The following is an 11,424-nucleotide window of genomic DNA, read 5'->3' as shown; positions in this document are numbered from 1 at the left end:
ATATTATCAACTATGTCAAAAGAAATTTTGTGCAATGATCTAATAATATTTGTAACAACAAATCAACAACAATAAAAATATAATGATCATAAATTAATTTAAACAAAAATAAGCACAATAAAAGTGTAAAGAAAAAATAAAAAGAAATAACAAAGAGATTAATTCAACATTTTTTTATCCTAGTAAAATTGAATTCAAGAAAAAAATTAACACAGTAAAACCATTTCTCAATAAATTCAAGCAAGGCAAGGTTTGGTTAATCTAAATAGAAGATTATACAAGGTAAAAAAATTTACATAAGAAAATGAAGATTGAGATGAAGAGTCACCTAAAGGATTGTCATTTTCCAAGCATGTAGAGTGATACCCATGTCTCGAGCTATAGATTTCACTGTTGTGAATGGCGTTACATACTGCAGAAGTCGTACACCTAATGCACCAGCTTCCGGTTCCTTATCTATTCAAACTCAAGCTTTTACTTACATCAAAGTGTATGAGTCATGCATACATAGTCTGTCATCCACTCAGGATTTAAGTATGTCACACTATAAATGTCACAAGTGAATAAATCCATAAACGAATTCAGGATCTATTCTTCTTGGGTCCTATAAGATGCATTGTCAGTCTAGTCATTCACATCTATGTCTCTATCTTCTGGGAGTCATCCGTTCTGATGCCCAAGACAAAGTATCTCCCCAATTGGACTTGATAGAAGACATATTAATCTTTCAATCAATTTGTTCATTTTCAATCAGACTAAGGACATGTTTAGGTTCATCTAAAATATAAGTTGTCTTTCTATATTACAATCTGACCATGTAATACCGCTTAGTATTAGTTAAACATTAGACAACCATTCAGTAACATTTACTTCCATTTTCCTTTGCACGCAAAAACCATATAAGGATATTAGACAAAGTATTAATGTAATTCATAAATGATTTTATTAACAAATTTGTTCAAAAAATTACAAGTGTACATTGACGAAAATACTACACTTAGGGCATCAAATCCAACATACACAACCTAATCCATTAAGCGAAGCCTCGCCGTCAACAACGAATTCTTTCTCGGATCCAAGCTGAGTCAACTCTAAAGTTTTTGTTAACATAGATTTCAACTAATTGAAACTCTATTGACATTATTCTAATCTAACAAAACTGACATTTTTCTGTAACAGTTTCGTTAATGATGAAGCAATCATCGAGAAACTTTTAACGAACCGTCTATAATACTCGACCAATTCCCAAAAAAATACGTACCATTGCAGCATTTTTCAGAGGTTTCCAATTTACAATTGCGGAAATTTTCTTCGAATCAACCTGGATACCTTTCGTAGAAATCACATAACCTAGAAATACAACTTCTCGTAGCTAGAACTCGCATTTACTAAATTTTGCATTAGCTATTTTTTCTCACAATGTTTGCAATATTGTTCTTAGATGCTAAGCATGTCCAGTTTCATTCTTTGAGTATATCAGATTGTCATCGATAAAAACAACAACAAATTTGTCCAAATATAACTAAAATATTTTATTCATCAAATCCAAAAATGCAATTAGGGCATTGGTAAGTCCAAATGGGATTACTAAAAATTCGTAATGTTCGTATCGAGTCTTGAAAGCAGTTTTTGGTACATCTGGTTCCTTGACTCAGAGCTGATAGTAACCTGATCAGAGATCAATATTAGAAAATAAGATAGCTACCTTCAACTAATTGAACAAGTCATCAATACGAGGCAACGAATATTTATTCTTTATCGCTACTTTATTCAGTTGTCTGTAATCAAAGCACAATCTCGTAATTTTATCTTTGTCTTTCACAAATAGAATTGAAGCACCCTAAGGTGAAATGCTCGATCGAATAAATCCCTGATATAATAACTCTTGTAACTATGCTTTTAACTCTCTTAACTCAGTTGAAGTCATTCTATACAAAACAATTGAAATCGAAGATGTTCCGAGTGTCACTTCAATTACAAACTCAACTTCCCTCTTAGGTACTAACTCTGGAAATTCTTCAGGAAACATGTTAGTAAATTCAATAACTGTCGGTACATATTCAATTTTCGATTCTGTCACTCTGGTATTTAAGTTGCAAGCCAGATACACTTCACAACCTTTTCTGATCAATTGACATCCTGATATCGCTGATATGATATTGGTCGCACAATCAATTCTCTCAATCTCAACATTAATCATTTCATCATTCTGGCATCTCAGTACAATCCATTTATGTCTACAATTAACCATAGCGTCATGTAGGGTCAACCAATTCCATGCCAAGTAAAACATCAAACTCGTCGAATGGCAATAACATTAGATCGGTAGGAAATTTATAGCCTTCTTAGTGGACAGTTTTTACATATCTTGTTAACTATGACACTCTGACCCAAATAATTCATTACTCTGACATCATACTCAGTCGAGTCTACTGGTATGTTCTTTTCAGTTACTAAAGTAGTGTATATATAATAATGTGTTGACCCAGTGTTAATCAATGCATGTACAGTAACATCCAAAACAGAAATGTACTAGCGATGACATCAAGAGAAAAAGTTTCCTCACGAGCTCAAATAACATAAGCCCTGGCAGGTGCCCGAGCTTCTAGTCTAACAATCATATCTTTGGTCCCAACTCGACTAGATCTAGCATTAGCGCTATTTCCCGATTGTCTACCTCTCTGAGGAGTGGTTACAGACTTCACACTTTGTTCTTTATTTCAATCTGCCCAATTCGGCCAATCTCGTTTCTAATGATCTTTGGAACCACACGAGATACACTCCCCGCTTTTTATTGTGCACTCTCCTCTATGGTTTCTTCCACAGTGCTCACATATCGATCTATCTATATTTCAAACACTATTGACATTGGCTGCTAGTGTAGTCTGAGATCTTAAGTTGCTCAATCTCAATCTACCTCTTCATGAAAACCTTGATGGAGAAGTGAAATTACTGTGTAAATCCCTAGAGTTCTTCGGTGGAAGGGTCAAAAATGATCTAGTCATACTCTATTTACCAATATCTCAAAGCTTCGGTTTGACCCTTTTTTTTTGCATATATCCTCCATCTTTTGTGCTCTTTAAGATAAAATCATGAACTATTTCAATTCCAAAACCCCACTAACATTTAGGCATTTTCATTCAATTCCCATTCTAAGCGAGTGTACAACTTGGACTCTATCGGTACAATCTCTTGAGCGTATTTACTGAGTCAGAAAAATTCTCACTCGTTCCCAGCAACTGACATGCTTCCCTGCTTCAATTTTAAAAACTCTTTCTCTATTTTCTAAATACAGTTGACTAATATATTTCTTTCTAAATTCAAACTGGAAAAGTCCCAATTCACTCAACCTTTCAGTACAACCACTGTTAGAGTAGTCCACTACTGATAAGCTTTATCTTTCAGTAGTGATACCACGCATCTTAAACTATCTTCGAGAAAGCATACAATTTGATCAAGAACTCGCTAAGTATTTTCCAACCAGTATTCAGCTTTGGTCGGATCATCATTTTTACCCTGAAATTCTTCAACCCCTTACTTTCAAATCTTATCAATTGGAGGTCGGTGAACAGTTATTGTATTTTGATTCAGAGGACAATGGGGTGCCATATGAGGCACAATTGGGGGTGGAGGTTATACCTGAGGTTGCAGAGCTAAAGGGTTACCTCCCAAAAAATGCGTAAACCAATGGTTCATCATCTGAAAAAAAGACATCTCTCACCTCATGTCTAGGCATTTGTGGAATTGGAACACTATGATTGGCTCCTTGATCAAAAGTTGGAGCATTACTATCTACCTCATCAGATATTGCACAGTTTGTTTCAGTCGATATGGTTTTCCATAAGAAAAATAGAGTCAAATCGGATAAGAAGACATCACACTATCACAAGTTAATGTGGCATGTATTTCTAGACTCGTAAGTGTTACGTTTCAATCCTAAAATTGACTAAATTGTATTTCTGGTACCACAAATGTAACACCCCTTACCCGACCTAATCGTCGGGTCTGAGTTATAAGATGCTACAGTCGTTGCTGAAGTAACTACCATCAAAGACACCATAAATAAATAACTCAAACATTTCATCATGTCTTAAACACATTTACATTATGTTATACAAATAAATTCGAGCCTAAATTGAGCTTACAAAATCTCTTTTATAGACCCGAGCATAACATAGGACCAAATTGTAAAATTTTAAAAGTTCAAGGCCAACATCATGATGTCACCTTCTCCATGTCATGATGTCGCCAAACAGTTTATCACATTACAACGTTAGGCCAGTCGACGTCACAACGTCACATATTGTCGGCCAACGTTGCGACGAGAAAAATGTGGTTGTCGAGACGATGACTCTATTTTTTGTACAAATTAGGCCTTTTAGTACTTATATCAAGCCAACTACACTATTAACCCATTTGGTGCATAATTGTACCTTTGTACCTGCACAAAACCAACCAAAAAGCATTCCATAACATCCATTTAACCATTTTCAAAACCAATCGAGCCAATATGCCTCAATTTGACACCATTTCATATCAATTCAATATATTCAAACTTCACATTTACAATCATGCTTTAAAGACATCCAAACCAACATTTAGTTGTGCCATATCAAGCTCCATTATGCAGTATAAAATGGTATACACAACATCATGCAAGTTACCAAGCATACAATTACATATTTGATCATTAACATTCCATAATTAAAACATTTACCAAGTTTAATCAACTATCAAATTCAAAGTTAACACAGTAACACCCATGCACATGCCACATAACCAAACTAAAATGATCAAAAGACAATCAACTCTATAGTATTATAGTGTGGTCTTCGAGTTGATCCAGTCGATGGGTTCCGCAAATCAACAATTTACAGGGAGAAAGAAAAGTAACGAATAAGCATAATGAATACTTAGTAAGTCCATATGAAATTTACTTAACTTACCTTAACATACCAACAATTCGGCAATTAAAATACATTGGAATTAAGCAAGAAATCCCTTTGGCATCTTATACATTTATATGCAAATCAACAAATACCTTAACATACCAATAATTAGGCAATTAAAATACATTGGAATTAAGCATGAAATCCCTTTGGCATCTCATACATTTATATGCAAATCAACTAATAAATCAAATAGGTAAGTTCATCTTTATAACATGAACTTATATCACAATCATATAGATATCACATTCCATCTTATGACATATGCAATTTAAATCATATTCAAATTTCAAACATGTGTAACTCCAATCACATAAATTCATTTCAACCATTATAATACCATTAGTATATTTTCATTTCTCTTTTCACCTAAACAACTATAGTAAGTTGAATCCGAATACACGGGACTAATTTGCTCACACAAGCTGACATATTTTGGCTACTTACATAAGCTTCAAAACCAAGGTTGCTTACACAAGTTACCATATTCGATGCTGCCCACACAAGCTTCACAGAATCTGCACACATGTTAAATCTAAAACCATCGTTAAATAAATCCTTCATTAAAAACCCTATTTCCTTTTGAACCCTAATGGCATGTCATTCGTATCCCAATCATTTACTAAGTTCACACGACACTATTACAGTTTCTATATCATTTCAAATCTTATAACATCAACATATACATATCATTAAATAATATAACAATTTCACATCCATTCAATACATTGTATATTTACGTAATAACTATATTTTTCATACTTTACAATTTAGTCCTTTAGATGCCAACATTATGAAATTACAATTAACCTAAACTAATAGACATTATAATATAATTCAAATATAACATAAATAATATAGTAAGTTCCATATGAGCTTACCTGGAAAAACAACAACAAACAAGACGTTAAGGACTAATTTGCAATTTTATCTTTTCCTCTATTATCTTCTGATTGATTCAAATCCTAATATTTATGACAATTCATTTCAATTTATCATTTTCAAATACCTTATAACATCCTACTATGTGCATATGACAATTCAATTTCACTTTTTGAACATTCCTTAAAGTTTTTCATTTTATGCAATTTAGTCCGTAAAGCCGAAATTACCATAACTTTCAAATTTGAGCATTGATTTTGAAATCGATCTCAATTATATCCTTCTAAGGTTCTCTACTATCCATAATTTTAGAAATTTCATACCAATTGTGAAATTTTACACTTTAGTCCCTATATTCAAAAACTAACAATTAAACTTTACAAACTAATCATTTTTTCATATCTAAGCTTAGAATCTAAGAAATTAACACCAATTTCTTCAAGCATTCATCAATAAAAACTTTTAGAAACTTAACAATTTTACAAATTAATATATAGGTTAGCTAAATCAAACTCCCGAGATCTCAAAAACATAAAAATTACAAGAAAATAACTAAATTGAACTTAAAATTTGAAAATTGAAAGCTTGACTACACGAGAAGCCATTAGGTTTCTTTTATTTCAAACGATGAAGAAAAAAAAGAACAAAAAAGAAGATGATAACATAATTTAACTTGTATACTTAACCTTTAATTAATTATAATTAAATTAATTAACATTAGTATAATTAAACTTAAGCCTAATTAACAAACTTAGTGGATGTTAAATGTCATCCACCACCGTTTGACAAATTAGGAAGGAACAAATTGCTCAATTGGTCCTTCAATTAATTAAAAATTTATAGTGATTAATTTTGACCACTTTTACAATTTAGTCTTTGTACCTTAATTAACTATCCAATTGACAAAATTAAAAGACCAAACTTTAATCAAACTTTACTAACTTCGTAAATATTAAATAATAATATTTACGAACTCAAGTATCGGTAATTGGATTCCGAAATCGCCAATTTCGACTTCACTGAAAAAAAACTAACTATTACAGCTACACTAATTGTTGAAACAGGAAAAAGAAACAAGTATCCCAAGAAACATTACTAGTGTCGTGTGTAATTTGAAATTTTTGACTTGTGCTTAGTTGTTTGACCTTTTGTTCCTTATCTTAGTGACAACAACAATAGGACTTGCATGATCTCAATAATGTATGGTTCAAGATTTTTTGGTTTTATGCTTTCCTTTGTTGAAGGATAGTGATTAAGAAGAATGGGAGATTAATATCGCGGAGTACGAGAAGAAATTTCAAGAATCTGGTCTTGTTTTAAGGAAGATTATTCTATCAAGATGCTAAAAGCAGAATCAAAGTTTATATAAGGGAGTATCATCCTCTGTTATTTGAACAAGTTGAGACAACACATTCCAATTCAACTAGTAACTTTGTGTTGGTGCGGTTGAGAGCTTATTAATTAACATTCAAGAATTGTTTCATAACCTTCAGTAGGAAATAGCTCATTAAAAATATTTGGATTGAGTTGTAATTGACGCTTGTATTGAGATTTATTAATGATTTCAAATTTGAACAAAGTCTTACAGATATAGGTAGTTCACGCATCTTTTAAGTTCTATTTTTTCCCTGTTATTATGCATTTCTTCCAAGGACGGTTGTACCACTCAAAACAACATTCCATTTAACATTAGTTGACCCGGATACTTCCACTTTTCAAATTAATAATTTGACAAATCTCATATCCCAAGGCATATTTTTAGAATCCTCACCTAGATCAAATGTTTTCGATCTTAATTCTATAGCCTTGTGAGTTATAGTTCTTTTTCCCCAAACTCTATTTGGGTAACTTTTAGAAGTGGTAAAATAGGCAGATTTTATCTTCCCTAATTTTGGCAAGGTCAATACTAGAGCTTGCTTGCACACCTATCTCAAATGATGTGTTACTTGTTATCATGCGTCTTCATATTTATTGTAGATTCGACCTCCATTTGCATGAATAATTTACTTTCTGTGATCTTACAACTCCTATCTCCTACCTCACTGGGTTTGGCTCTTCACTTTGGATGATAACTTCTTTTCAGCATGCATCATTTCTTTTATCCTATTTTGCCACATCCAATGCAAAGTTTATCAACCCCAATTTATCTTTAACAATTCCACTAGTGATAATGGGTAGGGTATTTGAATTTGTTCAGAAAAATAATCACATTCCGCAATCTTACTCTTGCTTCCGACATTGTGTAACAATCCGCTCCAAAGATTTTCTAAACCCTAAACCCTAAGCCCCCAATATTTCGCCGGATTTGTAATGAAAATGATGACAAAATAGTACTCAATAGGCATCTCAAAAAACCTGACCCACACACCAACCGAATTAAAAATATCTGCCTCAATAATAAATTGTCCTCTAACATGATCCATTCGTAGTCCAGAGTCAGTATTCTGAAATTAGAGAAAATAGCTATGGATATCCAATCTTCTCCACTGTTTTGTGATTATGAGATCTCTTATCATCTAATTCAGAAGTAGACCACATTTCTTCCCCATTCTTTTGTGAGGACGATTGATGTGCCCTCATTAATGTTGCCCGTTGGATTGTGTCGTTGGAGCCTTCATCGTGGTCAGTTTCCAGTCTAATCCTTGTCTGCATCCAAAAGTCGATATCCGTATCTACCAAAATTCCTGACTCACGGCTGACTCAGCTTAACAGAGACCCTGTTTTGTTTTTTCATTCCAAATTTTGATGCCACCCAATTTTATGATTACTTCCCAACAAGCCCTGTCTAGAATTTTCCACCACCAATCAGTTCACCAATTTGATTGCCAGGGTTAGGCAAAACTTTATCGGGTTTCACAGAACCATGTGGGTCAAAAGGAAACCCACCAGATTGATACTAGTTCAAGCTCATCAGACATAATGACAAGACAATTGCAAAATTATGAACCTTAAAGGATAGCTTCCAACCAACATTTAACTTAAACATTGAAAATATCGTTGTCAAAGCACATACCATCAGCACGACTTCTTCAACAATTAGTTAATGATTGTAAGATTTCTTTGAGAACATTCCGGAGTAATCATCTACAATATATTTTTCACTAAAGGTAAGTTTAGATGGACGATTGGATGAGGTGCGATGCGTTTAGTTTATTTTTTATCTCACGCTATAATATTCAATCTCACTACCACCACTGTTTTTACACTAACCGCAACTAAATTCACCGTCCATCCAAACACACTTTAAGATAACCATTGTACGGTGCTTCAACCCTGAAAGGAAAATGCCCAAAAACAAACACACTAAAAGGAAGCAACCAACCAAAATCAGCTTACCAGCTTTTCTCTATATAGCTCTACTAGAGTGTTTCTTATTTGTCTCCCTTGTAAAAGCCAATGTATGAAATGAACTTTTTTATGAAGAAAAAATCTACTTCCCAGTTGGGCTCCCAATTCAACAAACATTTAAAATCAAAATCCAGGGTATATCTAAGGTGTAATCAAACTAAGAGCCCACCATAACATTTTGGAATCGCATGACCCAAATATATCAAAATGATAAAATTTCAAATGAATCAATCTAATTCAAAAATCGTAGGGTCGAAATAAGAGATTCAAAACAAGACAAATATAACTTACTAAGTGAAACAAAAATTGTAAATTACCATCCTACTTGTAAACTAATTTCGCTCACAATTATAAACTAAATCCAGAAAATCACAAGTATAATGCTCATTTAAATTTGATTTCAATTTCATCATGTAAAATTTATCCCCATCTGTTCCTATTTAATTCTACTGTACATCCCAAGTCAATAGCATAATTCGTTACAAAAACTTTAACTGGAAAAACCTTATAACCTTGATTATAACATAATGGAAATCGAATAAAATATAGAAGAGATTCAATCGAGGTTTGAGTTGTCATTAAAAAATGAGAATTATATCAAACAGCATGTTCAGCACCGATTATCTAGAGAGAAATTAATCAGTTACGAAATAATAAATTTGTCGAAACATCAAACCAAAAGAGACCGAATGCTATAAAAACTATTTTGGAGAATAAATGAAGACGGATCAGAGTTCTGGCTTGGATCTCCAACTAATTGGAGAAAAAAATTCGCACAGTTTGTTCAGCTTCGATCATCTGGGGAAATAATCATCACTTCCATCTTCATTCTTTGTTTATTTTAAAAATTGAAAATAAATATTTAGGGGCATCTGAATGCATAAAACTCGAGGATAAAGAACAGTAAAATGCCAGAATCTCAGCCCCAAATCAGTATCGGCAACGTACAGCGCTGAAGTCGCTACTTTAATTAAAGCGCAACAGTGACTCTAATTTATTGCCTTCATTACACTTTTATTCATCTAATTTTCATTTAATTTCTTAAAAAAGAAAACACGATCAAATCAAGGAGATGGGACTACTCACTATTTCTTGATACAATTTTAACAATCACAGAACAAAAAGATCATAGAAACAATAATCACAGAAAATAGATAGAAAATAATATCAGAGGGAAAGTTGCCTCCGAAAATAGAATTAGAATGAATGCATCAGAGAAAGTATTCTCAGATGGTACGGACAAATTTATTAACATCACAGGCAATCGATTCGAGAACATCAATCACTAACATATTTCAAATTCATCATAAAAATAAGATACTAAAACAAGAATGGATTAAGAGACGTTTTAAAGAAAAATAAGCAGGAGGAGGCGACTGCCTCAGTTATATGGATGACTGGAGAGGGATGCTATTTATAATAGAGGAGAATTTGAGAAACCCTAATTTGCTTGAGCTGTATCCAGTTACCTCCTTGTCCTTTGTGAGTAAATGAAACTACAAATCCAGCTTTATCATATGGACTATATTTATTTCAAATCCAAACCTGCCACGAAAGGCCCTTTTAAGCCCATCAATTTCTCAAATACACAGACTAGTCTTAACCTTTTTACTATATCCTCCCCTATGCTTCGAGCTTGGTTGATTATTTGTATGTATCAAATTATAAAGTAAAAAATTAAAAATTAAAATATACTTCAATAAGGTTTTTATAACCGGATTGATAGTCAAACTAAACAAACCATTGATTATACGGTTCGATTAAATAAATCATTATAAAATTATAAAAAAAAATCGATTTAGTTGATTTTTAGCCTAGTTCAATCAATTCATATTTATTCACGGGTCAACTGTTCGATGTCTCTCTTGGACCAATACCCAGCCAATTTGATATAATTTAATCAACATTACTCTAAGTCTCTATACATTTTGTACATTTGAAATTTAGTTTTCCTACTTTTTATTTTCAAAAATTTAATCCCTCAATTTTTAGATTTATAAATTATTTTTCAACTTGTATTTAACCATATAACATTTTAATTGAAAAGCTAACACTATTAACTATTTGAACTAATAAATATATTATAAAAATACAGACAACAAATTATGTTAGAAATTAAAACCTAACAGCACGTTTGGTTCGCTGTATTGGAATGGAGGCATAATGGAATAGAGGTGTAATAGCAAATCAACTGTTTGGTTGAATGTAATGGAATAGAGGCGTAATAGTAATCTTGTGTTTGGTT

At 32.6% G+C, this 11,424-nt stretch overlaps 2 non-coding genes across 2 annotated transcripts; both read right to left on the bottom strand.

The window, feature by feature from the left end:
• Nucleotides 1-9,902: 9,902 nt before the first annotated feature.
• Nucleotides 9,903-10,002, bottom strand: LOC121226022 (small nucleolar RNA Z103). Its single transcript, XR_005923922.1, has one exon. It is a non-coding gene; the product is annotated as a small nucleolar RNA Z103 (small nucleolar RNA).
• A 356-nt stretch (nucleotides 10,003-10,358) lies between these two features.
• LOC121226061 (small nucleolar RNA snoR117) lies at nucleotides 10,359-10,442 on the bottom strand. The gene has a single exon (XR_005923958.1). It is a non-coding gene; the product is annotated as a small nucleolar RNA snoR117 (small nucleolar RNA).
• Nucleotides 10,443-11,424: the final 982 nt, after the last annotated feature.

The sequence above is a fragment of the Gossypium hirsutum genome, chromosome D13, assembly GCF_007990345.1.
Source record: "Gossypium hirsutum isolate 1008001.06 chromosome D13, Gossypium_hirsutum_v2.1, whole genome shotgun sequence".
Taxonomy (NCBI): Eukaryota; Viridiplantae; Streptophyta; class Magnoliopsida; order Malvales; family Malvaceae; genus Gossypium; species Gossypium hirsutum.
The sequence above is the reverse complement of the archived record's forward strand: the minus strand, read 5'-3'. Positions and strand labels throughout refer to the sequence as shown.